The sequence below is a fragment of the Lonchura striata genome, chromosome 5 (genome assembly GCF_046129695.1).
Source record: "Lonchura striata isolate bLonStr1 chromosome 5, bLonStr1.mat, whole genome shotgun sequence".
NCBI lineage: Eukaryota > Metazoa > Chordata > Aves > Passeriformes > Estrildidae > Lonchura > Lonchura striata.
The window spans coordinates 38,102,394-38,114,899 of NC_134607.1; the positions used below are offsets into that span (position 1 = coordinate 38,102,394).

At 40.8% G+C, this 12,506-nt stretch overlaps 1 protein-coding gene across 1 annotated transcript in view; it reads left to right on the top strand.

Moving 5' to 3' along the window:
- Positions 1–5,728: 5,728 nt before the first annotated feature.
- The window catches only part of CNTN1 (contactin 1), a 206,440-nt gene continuing 199,662 nt past the window's right edge, over positions 5,729–12,506 (top strand). The window contains exon 1 of the mRNA XM_021545291.3: positions 5,729–5,846. The gene's annotated coding sequence lies outside the window, so the exon portion shown is untranslated. The remainder of the gene's footprint in view (positions 5,847–12,506) is intronic.

Below are 12,506 nucleotides of genomic sequence, written 5' to 3' on the forward strand. Positions count from 1 at the left end.
CAAATACAATTGTACTAGAAGTCCAAGGCATCTGCCACACCTTAGGGGAAAGCATCTGGTATTAGTGCTAAGTATATAATACACAGGCACCTCCTTTGACTAAGTTTTCCATCAGAAATTCTCCTTCTAGAAGAGCTTCTTAAAATATCATCAAAGAATTGTTTAATACTGTTCAGAAAACTGGAGCATGCTGTAGCCTCTACAGATATTCTGAACCCTGCTGTAAAGAAATTCCTTTTCTTTGAAGTAAATTATTTCTTTATTTTTGTATGGCTGATGAATATTTTATTTTAAAAAGCAAATAAAAAGTGACATAGAAATATGCATTATATATAACCCACACTAAATGATGCTGAAAGAACACAAAAAATCGAGTCCAAAGTAAAGATGTTATGTTTGTATTGTTACTGAATTTTGAATGAAGTGACTTTCTTTGAAATAGGTGTATTTTCTTTTGAAAACCTTACACTGCAGCATGATTTCAATAGCAGAAAGTGCTTAAAAGAAGTTATCAAGACAGATACTAAGCTTCATATCTCTCACAGTCCATGTGTAACTGTGCAAGCCACGTCAGTCATTTTTATTTTCAACAACAGTAGATGTGCTCTTTATTCTCCATTCAACCAGCTTGAAGTGCCAGTTTCAGGCCTGACTTTAGGTAATCTTATCTACCTTCTCCCTTGCCTATAAATAATATGGAAAATGTTTAGCATTTCTGAAAAAAACAGGGCATCTAGCCTCTGAGATATTTGCAATTTATTTAGTAATTTCCCTATGTCATTTTGTATCTTAAATGCATATACTGAAATGAAGATACTAAAATCTTGTCATACCTGTATTTTTGGAAGAAAGGTTTTGAAGATGGGAACCTTGGAGAACATCAGGAAATGCACTCATGGTCACAATGAAAAAAGAAGAGGAATTCTAACTTAGCACCACTTAGCTGCAAATTATTCCTGAATCAGTTGATTGTTTCAGACACAAAGAAGTATTACAGAGATGCTGTATTACATATATTCACTTTTTATAGTGAATGAGACATGAATTCTTAGAAGAAAACCACCAAAGCCCTTGCAAAATTCTAATGCATAAGATTAGGGTGAGAAAAAAGATTAGGTTGAGAAAATGATGGTAACACAATACCTCTTAAAGACTTGTAACAGCAATAAGTACTAGTACTCTTTTTCCATAATATTTATGCAAATATTCACATATAAAACTGAAATATCTCCCCTGTATATGAAACGGTCAGTAAAGTGCAGAATTTTATGCTCATGAGATGATGGTCTATCACCTGGGTTAAGTGCACAACTATGGGCATCAACAGTAATCAATAGAATCAACATCATGTGTGAGAAATGGCTGATACAGGGCCACAAAATCTACTTTGTAAAAATGTTTGGTTTGGTTTTGTCCTTTGCTTTGCAGTGAGAAGCCTGTGTCTATGCATCTTGCTATATGCATCCATGGAATATGGACTGGACTGGTGAGAGATTGTACTTTTGACTCTGCAGAGAATCTGAGCAATTTCTGCTTCTCTGAAGTTGCGCATGAGTTGCCTGTGCTGTGGTATCCTGGTAATAGCTCATAAAGAAAAGTATTTAAAGCAAAAGCTAATATTTTCATTTGTGGGTAGATTGACAGATCTGCCTGCTGAGAGGAAAATCTAATTTTATATTCACCCAACCCATGACACAGGTGACTGCTTCTTAAACAAACTCCAGTGCATCTTACAACAGCAACCTAATGACCAAAGTTGGACCGGTATTCAGAGCATATGGTACCAGTCAGTGATCAACAGATTGTAAATATATTATCACGATGTCATCCTCTTAATTTCTCTCCTGCTCCAGTTCTTTGTCAGATATTAATGTTTTTGTTTGTACAGAAAAACCTGTCTGAGCTCTAAGCTACTTTTTTTTTTTTGCCAGACCTCAAGTTCTTAATCTCTTCTGAGAAGGGATATAGGGACAGTATTCCCATTACAAGAATGGCTAAAAAAGTTGTTTCCCATTTCAAGTATTGAATTTTATCCTTTAGCATCCTCGAAAATGTCTGAATCATTTTCCAGACACATTTGATTCATGAAAGAGATCAGGCATAGGAAATAATAGCCTCAATGATTAAACTTCAAGGTATTGAGAATAAACTCATATGATACAGAATCTAATTTCAACCTTAAGTCTTTGCCGTATGTTCTATTTTAAGCTCTATAATTAAAATTACCTTCCTGATATGTTTCATTCACTCTGAAAAGCTTTGAATTCAACAAAAATAGTGTTCAGCTCAGTTAAGTCTGACTCTAAAACTTCCTTTCATGTGAAAATATTTAATATCATGGGAAATATTTTGCAACATTTGGAAGCAATGAAAAGGAACTTGCATGTGTCAATTTCATGGATGACAGGCTTGGGTATAGCCAGAGTTCAAATTATCTCTTCAAATATACATGTGGAATTCAAATAACCATGGATTTTAAAGTGGATTGTTAGCCTTCTTTCAGCAGCATAAGCTACAGCAAGATTCTTCAAAGGAATAGTCTTAATCTATTTTAATACATTGCCCTCAACCAGGTAAGACTCCATAGACAAAGAGTTGAAGAGCAAATTAATTGTTTTTTGTAAAATTTGCAGTTGGAACATGATATTCATTCTCTTTTTTTTTTTTTTTAGTAGTATCCCAAGGCAGCACTGGAGTATGGAGTAACATATGGCCATTCCTGTATGTTTACAAGAAAAGTAATTTTTCAAATAAACAGCCATTAGCAAAAGAATAGAGGCTTCTAATCTCATTAATCCTCTGAAAGATTGCTGGGACTGGGTAGGGGTATATAAAGCTTATGCTGGCCTCTGTCTCCATTTTATTACAATAAGAGAAAGCTGTTGTCCCTGTTTCATTTTCCCTTCCCCCTCCCTCTTCCTCCCATGGTGGATGCTAGGAGTGTTGTAAAAATATTAAGTGAGGTCAGTGGTTGCTGTCCCTCCATAAGTGCTGCAGGCTGAAGCTATGTCTATTTCATCCTTATGTTTGGATCCAAATGACTTTTGACTCTTTCTAGGGAGCAAATTCCTCACTGGAATCAAGTACCCAGGGATGTAGGTATGTATATGAACTAAAATATACATTGATTGTAGGGAAAGTGTTACAGAATAACGAGCAGCTGATGATTATAAATGCACAGCGTGATGAAAGCACTCTGTTTCTGCTTTTAGCATGTCTTCTGTTCCTGTTTTGCTTTACTGACTCCCTGACTCTGGCAAAGGACATTTGAATCAAGCAAAGGGAGAGACAGAGACGTTCTGTGCAGTGCAGAGACACCCACTGGTATATTTAAGTAAAAAAATACCCTGCTTCAAAATGTGTGAGACAGCCATCTTAACTTCTGGCAATGAAATCATTAACTGAAATTACTGAATATTAGGGAGGATCATCCTTCAGAGAGTACTGCAAGTGTTAAATGCACAGTGGCAGATATATAGCAGCCCGTGCTGTACATCAGAGGGGACAGGCCACAGCACTTCTTCACCAACTCGTCCTAGAGCTTTGTGTTTTACAGCTTCTAGCAGCAAATGCAGCCTGAGGCAATGAACAACCAACGCTATTCAGAGCAGTTGTAAGGCTGCTCTAAATCCTAGCAAGGGCTGAAACTATTTTATAGTCCTCACCACAAGAAAGCAGTTAAGGTCTAAAAACTGACGTTTGTGTGAGGTCTGTGCCAGAGATTCAAAGCTCACTAATACTTCAAATGCCTTCTGTTTCATGACTATATACTGTGCCAATATGCATAATCTATCCTGTTTAGCTTAATACACTGTCCAGTCTTTAGTTCCCATTTTTTTCCTGCAGTTTTCCTACCACCCAATTTTCTTGCATATTATCTCTGTCCCTGTTTCTTAGAGAGCACACCAACAGTGCCAGCTCTTCTCCTCTTCTGAATGTTTGTGTATACACACAATTGTCAGTATTGGATTAAGACACAGGAATTAAAGACCCATATCTAAACCTCCAATTCTGGAATGATTAAATGAAAATCTATTGGGTTGGGGTTTTTATGAACCATCTTTTTTATTCTTGAGCAAGCTTCTGATCCATACAGTTGTGAGAGGATGAGCTCACTGAAATTGACATAACCGTATTTGGTGCAATCAGCAAACAGTAAAGCTGCAAAGTCAGTGCTCTCTTGCGTTTTAGAGTTCAAATCCTCTCAGACATGTGAGAACTACCCAAGATGACAGCTGTAAGTGAAGCAGTCCTCCCCTCCTTACTTCACGTGTTGGGGGAATAAAGGAACTGCAGAAACCTGATTTTTCAATAGGGGGAAATGCATGTTGCTTTGGTGTTACTCCATAAGGATTGATCATGAAGAATCAAGGAGTCTCAGGGTCTTGGACTTGCTGAAGTTTTTCACTCTCTGGTCGTTACTGTCATGCAGGTAGTGCAACCTAGTCATGTGTTATTTCTGCTGTGCCTGCTAGTAACTGTCTGATCTGTCACTCTCTGTAAATATAAAGTGTCATGGTTGCAGCTCCTGCTGCCATCAAAAATTGCATTTCATATACAGGGTGAACTCGTGTCTCAAAATATTTAGGTTCCATCTTCTGTCCCTCATGAGCCCTTCCTGCAGCAGTCTTCACAAATTTGGCAGCTCATGAATCTTCTATCCACTATCGTGTCTCCACTTTTCTGGACCTGTTTGCTTTCTACAAGGGGGTATGCAGCAAGCCCCAGATTTATCCTTTTTTTTCCCTCTGGGAGTTTTGATTTCTGCAACTTATAATGTGGAAAACACCATAAGACTTGGGCTCAAGGGACAAATAGATGCTTCAAAAATAAACAGCTAGTCTTTGTGGTAATGAAAAAGAATTAAGAAATACGTTCCTACATAGAAGATGAAAAGTTCAGAAAATAAATTGAGGCTGAAGACAAATCGTGTCATTTCAAAATCATTCTCCTAGTTTGTGAGGGGGGTATGGATTGAAAGTTTGAAGCTGGCCTTGACGAGCACATCCCTCGGGGGCTCCGAGCATCACGACTCCTGCCCAGCTGCACCCTTGCGGTCTATCCCGCCTCTTTGACGGGGTCCGTGGATGCTGGCGGTTGAGAGCCACGCTCGGGGGTAGGGGCAGCAGCTTAACTCGGGCTTCACCGCCCTTTGGGCATGTGCAGCGTGCACGCCTGTGCCCGCGCGGCTGTGCCTGCATCAGTCGGCGCCTGTGTCTGGGTGTCTGTGAGTCCGTGTGTCTCTGCGAGCGCAGCAGCCGGTGCCGCGCAGGCTGCCTGGACAGCGCGGGCAGCCGTTCCACCTGCAGGCACGTGTCACGGCCCGCGGGACGGGCGCGGACGGAGGGATGCCGAGCCCCCTTCGCCCCCGGCCCCGATCACCTCCGCGCCTCCCGCTCTGCAGGGGTCCCTCTCATCCCGGCTGCCGGCCGGGGCGCGCCCCGGCCGCGGGGCACCCCTCGCGCCGCTGTCGCCGCGCGGTTCCACCGCGCTCTCCGCCCGCGCCCCGGGGACGGGGCTCACGAGCACCCGCTCCCGCTCGCGCCCGCTCCGCCTCACCGCCCCGCTCGCGCGCGCTCCCGCCCGCTCGCGCGCGCACGAGTGACATCACCCCCGTCCAATCAGCCGCCGCCGCTCCCGCGCCCCGCTCGGCCCCGCTCGGCCCCGGCGGCCCCGCGCGCGGCCGGGGCGGGGGCGCGCGGGCGGCTGTCAGCGCTGCCGAGCCGGGCAAGGACGCGCCGAGCCGAGCCGAGCCAGCCGCGCCGGCCGGGCAGCGCCGGCCCAGACGTGCCCGGTGCGCGGCGGAGGTGCGGACGGCGCGGGGTGACAGCCCGGCCGTGCGGCAGGTAGGGCAGGGCTCGCTCGGCCCCCGCAGCGCAGCGCGGTCCCGCGTTCGAGCGGCACGGACGCAGCGGCGCGCGGCCCCCGGCACCGCGCGGTCCTAGGGACGGGGACCGCCCGGGAGGGTCCCCTCAGCGGCGGGGGTCGCTACTCCGGCGGTGCGGCCCGGGGAACGCGGGGAGCTGGGGCAGGTGCGGGGCGGCGGGGCAGCCCAGAGCCCGCCACGGCCCCGCGTGGGAGCGCTGCTTTGCGGCGGCCGGGGGCGGCGGCCCTTTCCCGGCCCGGGAAGCGGGGCGGGCACGGGGAAGCCGCCCTCTCCCGGGGCGCCTGCCCGCTGGGCAGGGGATTACTCGGCACCCCGGGCTGCCGAAAGCGGGCCGCCCGCCCCGGGTAATCCCCGGCGAGTGCTGTCCCCGCCGGTCGTGGGCTCGGGGGGGGATGCTGGCTGGCGAGGGAGCGGGATGCTGCCGCAGGGAAAGCCTCGTGCGCGGTTTCCCCTCCGTTTCCTACGGCACACGTATGGATTTTGGCAGCGCGTGTGAAAACGCGTCCCTGCCGTGGTCTTCCAGCGCATCATTTCAGCACCACGGTCTGTGTGCCGGAGCAGCCGCAGCCTTGCGCCGTACGCCGATTTATCTGCGTGTTGGGTGTGTTTAGTGGTGTCGGCCTGAAAAGGGTGTTGGTTTTTGGTTTGGCTTTTTTTTTTTTTCCTCTTTTCAGTGCACCTTCTTGCAGTAAAAATGATAGCGTTTCACTTTGTTGTCTCCTTGTAAAATGCTAATAATGCCTTTTTTTCAGTGCGGCGTTTCCGTAAATGTCAGTAATTCGGAGCGGCTGCAGTAACCTGCTGGCGAGGGCAGAGATGCCATTGCTGGGCTCCGCTAAAGGCACCTGGAAGGGCTGAGCCTGCCCCGGGGTGCCGCGCCCGAGCTGCACCTCGGCTCTTTCGGAATTGCAGCTGCTCTATGAAGCGCTGTTTAATTCTGTTTATGAAATCTACGGGAGATTATCTATGAAATTAATCAACTATGCTCCATTTAGTAATGAAAGTAAAGTGTGACCTCTGAGCTGGGAATGTTTTCGAGTGTTACATTCTAGCATAGTCATAGTTACATAACAGTATTATAATACAGTTATGTTAAAGCACATTAAAAAGGGTTTGTTAACGTTTAAAAAATAAGCCATTATGTAATTATTAGGCTGCACAATTTAGGGAAAAATACGCCTTTAAAATTCAGCCACCTGTGCAGCGGTAGCTGTATCAAAGAAGTTACTAACAAATATATTACTTAGTTTCACTCTTTTATATAGTATTACTTGTAAACCACTAAAAGTCATGAGCACAGGCCTTGAAATTACGTAAAACAGGGGAAGCTTTCTGAAATAACTTGAAGTTATAAAAATTCGCAGTTTTTTTTAATCTATGATTAGTTACTTCTGAATGTCCTTGTAGTGCAAATACTGTAAAGATCTCTGTGAAAGGATGATCTTTGGTCCATGTTCTTCTATAAATGATGATGCACCAAAATTTCTTTAATAAGAACTCACCTTAATGTTTCTGAAAACTGTTGGTAGTATTAATCTTTTGTTTGGTCGTTTGCATTCAAATGTATGTTATATGCTATCAGTTGCTTAGTTTTTGTCTTTAGCAATAGTTAACATTATAAAAAAATAGATCTTTACTATCTCTAAATTTTGCAAAAAGTAAAAATAGCCTAGGTAAAACACTTCTGTCCTGGTCTATATTTGTACTATCCACAATGCTGTTCTAAACCAGCAAGAGATTTCCAGTTTCACTTTTAAGTGGTGCTAAAAAGTAATGCAACCTCAACACAACTTCATGGTAAAGCAAGAACCTACTTGAATTTATAGAATTTTAAATTGAGTGTCTGTCTTAAACACCTTTTGTAGAGAAATCCCTTGTTATTAAGGTTATGGAAAAGAGGTTTTAAAGTGCCTTTTGAGCATGTACTTCTTATACAGTCTTAATTACATGATCACATACTATTTTTTTTTCCACTGGAATCCTGTCTTTCACTGCATGGGATAGGTGGAGCTCACTTAAGAGAATTCAGTATTTTTCATTGATCATTGTGTGAGCCCATGATTTATTTATTCAGTGTTACTCAGCTCTGCTTTGAAGACAGAACTGATAACATCTGTGTGATCTTTGCTAAAGGGCTTATCAGTATGTGATCAGAATGCCCTACAAAGTACTAGTAGTTTATCAAACACTACCTAAGGTGAGAGGACACTTCTACAGATGGTGAAGAAAAGCACAAAGAGGGTTAGGTGAAAAGTATTCACTCATTTTTGGTGTCCAGTTTGAAATTTCTATAATTATTTTAAATATGTTTCCTGAAGTTATACCTGCTACTGCTTTTTGTAACAGTCCTGACTGCTCCACTTCTGTGAGTGTATCTGCACAGTAAATGGGGAAAAAGAGGAATTTACAGTTAATTACAAACTATGGAAGTTTTAGGTTAAATGGTTTGCTGGGTGACAGTAAGGGAAACGAGTAAAACTATGATCGAGAGAATGTTAGCCATTAAAGTCTTTGTGGCATATTATACAGCCCCTGTCCCTTTTTCTTTCTGCAAGCTCAGTTCTTCAGTAGATAAAACAAGAGATCCTACCTGCTTTAAGTTCTGTATCATCTTCAGTGGCAAGGTAACTTTGAATAAGAAGCACATGCCTATTTAAGTATATTGTAAAAAACCAAACAAACTCAAGGGAAGTTAATTATGGTTGCACAGACAACAATTTGTCATTTTACACCTTTTGAGTGCTTGATTTAGTAACCATAATAATGTTCTTTTGTATTGTTTGTGAAGTAAAATATGCATACATGTCCCATAAATGTTCTTAAAACCTAGAAAATTAAATTATAGGGAATTAAAAAAAACACAAAACAAAGAAGCCTACAAACAACAAATCAAGAAAAAGATGAAAAATTTCAATTTTTTAAGTAAATTTCTTATTTTTTTACTGTATTGGACCTACAGTGGTTACAAAAAGAATCAGAAAAGTTTAATCCTTTGCAAAAAACTCCTGAACTTTTACCATCATGAGTGATATTATAAGAGTGCAGTCCCTTTTATTTACAGCAGTGATAAAACAGAATAGTGTAACTTGTAGTGTATTTGCTTGGGTAGTGGGAAAGTGGTGCAAGACTGAAGTCCTTTGCACTGTAGGCACCACTGTGTTGTGGTGCATGAGGGCTCTTTTGCTAGACTTCTGCAAGCACAGTCCTTTTCACTTCATCATTTATATGTATCCTAATGACAGCACCTTTGTCATCTTGTAGCTGGTCTCAGTGTTTTAAGTATCTCTGGTCTTGACCATTCCAGATTTTGGTTTCATATCTCATCCAGTCCTGTATCCTTGCTTTTTTCCTGTCAGGTTTCCTTCCATTACCTTTCCCTTATTCCTTGGAGCCTCCTCATCCTGATTTGCTATGTCAGCCCAGTCTAGTCTCTTTTCAGCAGTCTCCAGTCATTTTTTCTGTGCTTTTAGCAGACATTGGTCTCAATTTTTATTCTTCAGAGACTGTAAGGTGGCTTTTGTTCTTTTCCACTGAAACAACACAGTACTTCTTCTTAAAAGTTGGTTGGTCTTTGTTATATTTTCAGAGAAAATGAAAGAGTATAGCATTAACTCAAAGCCTGTCTATGTTGATGGCTTCAAGCCATTGCAGTTTGTGACTACAAACATTTTTTGAAGAAAAATTTTTTGGCTTTTCTTCATTGTTTCTTTTTAAAAATTGAAATCTTAAATTTTTCTATGTGGCTCATGTGTGTTTGATATGCATTGGCAGAAAGCAAGGACACACAGGACACTTTGACAAAGTTGCAAGTAGTAGTAAACTACAGAAATACCAAGCAACCTCAGTAATCCTATTTATGCAGAGAAATCAGCAAATCTGACTGTAGCATCCTGTGTTTTTGCTTAACTCAGCTAAGTTTTGAAGGGCTCTGTGCTGGCAAATAAAATAGCAGATTATTTTGGTTTTGTTTGTATTCATACTAATTTCTTTCATTTTTTCTCAAGGATTTTCTACAACCTCTTGAGACAAATACTTACAAAAAGATGATGTAAACATCTCACTGAATTGAGATCTGGATAAAACTGGTGGAGTTTCCACTGCACCATAGTAGTTTTGTTTACATAAGGTAGTATTTTGGATGTGGTAAAATCATATTTGCAATAACTTAGTAGCTCTTGTGTCTGAAATATGGGATGATCGAGCTATGGTTAGTGCTACAGACAGAATAATTAATGTGATAGAGTGTTTTAAAATGAAGATATAGAAAGATACATATTTGACAAGTCCTATGCTTTTATTTATGTAATGTTTTTATAATTGACACATAGCAGATAGATTATATGTTGGTCCCATGCAAATGAGTTAGCTTGGAGACAGAGATCAGGATTAGTCATCAGATAAGTGATCTTTTTATAGCTTTATTGGAAACATCCTATTTTACTATAGACAGTTAAATTTTCTCCAGTTCATCAAGAGCTGAACAGAAGTGTTACTATTAGTCATTCCTAGTTAAGCCAGTAGTCGAGTTGTTAGACATGGACTTGAATTTACTGCTGCATTAGAGTCACATGAAATTGGTTTTCTTTTCCATAAAATATAAGTAATGCACTTCAGCTTACCAGGTGCTAAATTAAATTTGTTTGTAAAAATCAAAGAGGGATGTTTATATGTTCAGTCAAGCATTGGAACTGGTTACTTAGAGAAGTTGTGCACTTTCTCTCCTTGAAATCTTTCAAGACTGAAAAAATAAAGCCCCCAGTAACCTGACCAAATGTCTTAGCTTACAGCAGGAGGTTGGGCTGTAAACCTCCTGATATCCCTTACAATATGAATTATCCTGTGACATCCCTTATTCTGACTTCTCTTACAGCATGAAATATCCTATGAGGTTATTCTGTAATTCTCAGGGAGTGGTGGGAGAAAGTCAAAATACAGTCTGAACAGTACTTTTTGCAAGGGAAAGGAAAGTTGTGCCAAAAGACAAAATACTCAATGTGTGAACAAAATAATGCTACAGACTGAATTCCCTTTATAGTTTTTATTGGTAATTGTATTTAAATGCACTACTAGATTTGCTGTAGATTAGTTAGGCTTGGTGTTTCATTATAGGTCTGTTTTCAGGGAGATTATAATAGGATTCAGTAGCTTTGTCAATTAACACTTATGTTAGCAAGTTGTAGTTCTTCATCTTTAAATTCATAGGAAAAACGAATCGGGTCTATTAATACAATTGTTCTTTATGAAAATGATATTTTTCATACAAATCTCATACTCAAAATCTGAATGTAAATATTTAAAACAAACACTGATGCGGCTAAGTGGAACAGGCTGTTCATGTTGTATCAATGTTGTTCCTAGTTACAGTGCTAATCTTTCTGGGAAGGATGGGTGCTTACTGATTGGGGAGATAACTAGGTGTCTTGTCTTAACCACAGGGACGGGACAGCAGAAGAGTGACTGGTTCTAACACATCATCTTCTGTGAGATGAGAAATTTTGTGTTTTCCACCATCAGGACAGAAATCCATGTAACTTTAAATTTTTGTGTACTGTAAAAATACTGGTTTTTTTTCTTTTTTAGGGCCTACTTATAGTTCAATTAATATGTGATGCAGTGATGAATATGAAACTTTTTGAAAGCTGTCGTTATTTTATGAATACCACAAATTAACCTTTCACATATCGTTTTGTTTTTCACTGTGTCTTTTCTTGAGATTTTCATGTTTAAGATTCATCAGATCTTAGGATAAATACGCCAAGTTTTTTTTTCTTCTGTGAGAAGAGAGAAGCAGTCATATACCTCAGATATTTCTTGATAAAGACTTCCTTCTAGATATCTGTATTTCCAAGTAGAATGCTTTCTTTGAAACTCGGAATAAAGCTGACTTTGTTTTGATAAAGACAATCAGGTGTCCTGATAAGATCTTAAAGTTAAAAATAGATTAAATGTGTCTATGTTGTAGAGCAAGACTATTTTCCTGTACCATGTATTATTAGCAAACTTGTAAAAGTGCCTAGAAGTATAACGTACCTGTTGATAAGGCTTCCTTTGTCAGAAGTGTGAACTCTCTGCTGTTACTGGTAGTATTTTAGAGAAAGCATTGCATTTTTTCACTAGGATTGTTTTTGAGCAAAGCAAAAAGAAAATAATTAAAATAAATGAGAAAGAGCAGCTAGAAATAATACTTTTTTTTTTTGTTTTCTGAATGTCTTTTTCTGAAGATTAAGGTCATCTCTCTTTTGTATATTGCCAGAAGCCCAGCTTCCCTTTCATCAGCAGTTTACAGTTTACTTATTTTATAAAAATGAACTTTGGAATATTGAACTGTTTCCACTTCAGATTTTCATTATAAAAAAGCTCCCAGGGAGACCAGCTGCTGTTGAAATAGATCTTGGGAAGCCAGGCATTCTGAAATGCTCCTTTTTTTGCCTTCTTGTCACTTCCTAAACTCTCTTTGCTCTGTACTTTTATTATATGTTGTCCTTCTGACTTTTTCTAACCCTGAAATTTTTCAAAAATTTTTAACATGTTTTGAAGAAGTCTCAGTTCTGCCACTTAGACTAGGTGCAGCCATGATATCCCTGAAAAATGCATAAACAGGCCATCACAATGGCAGAAT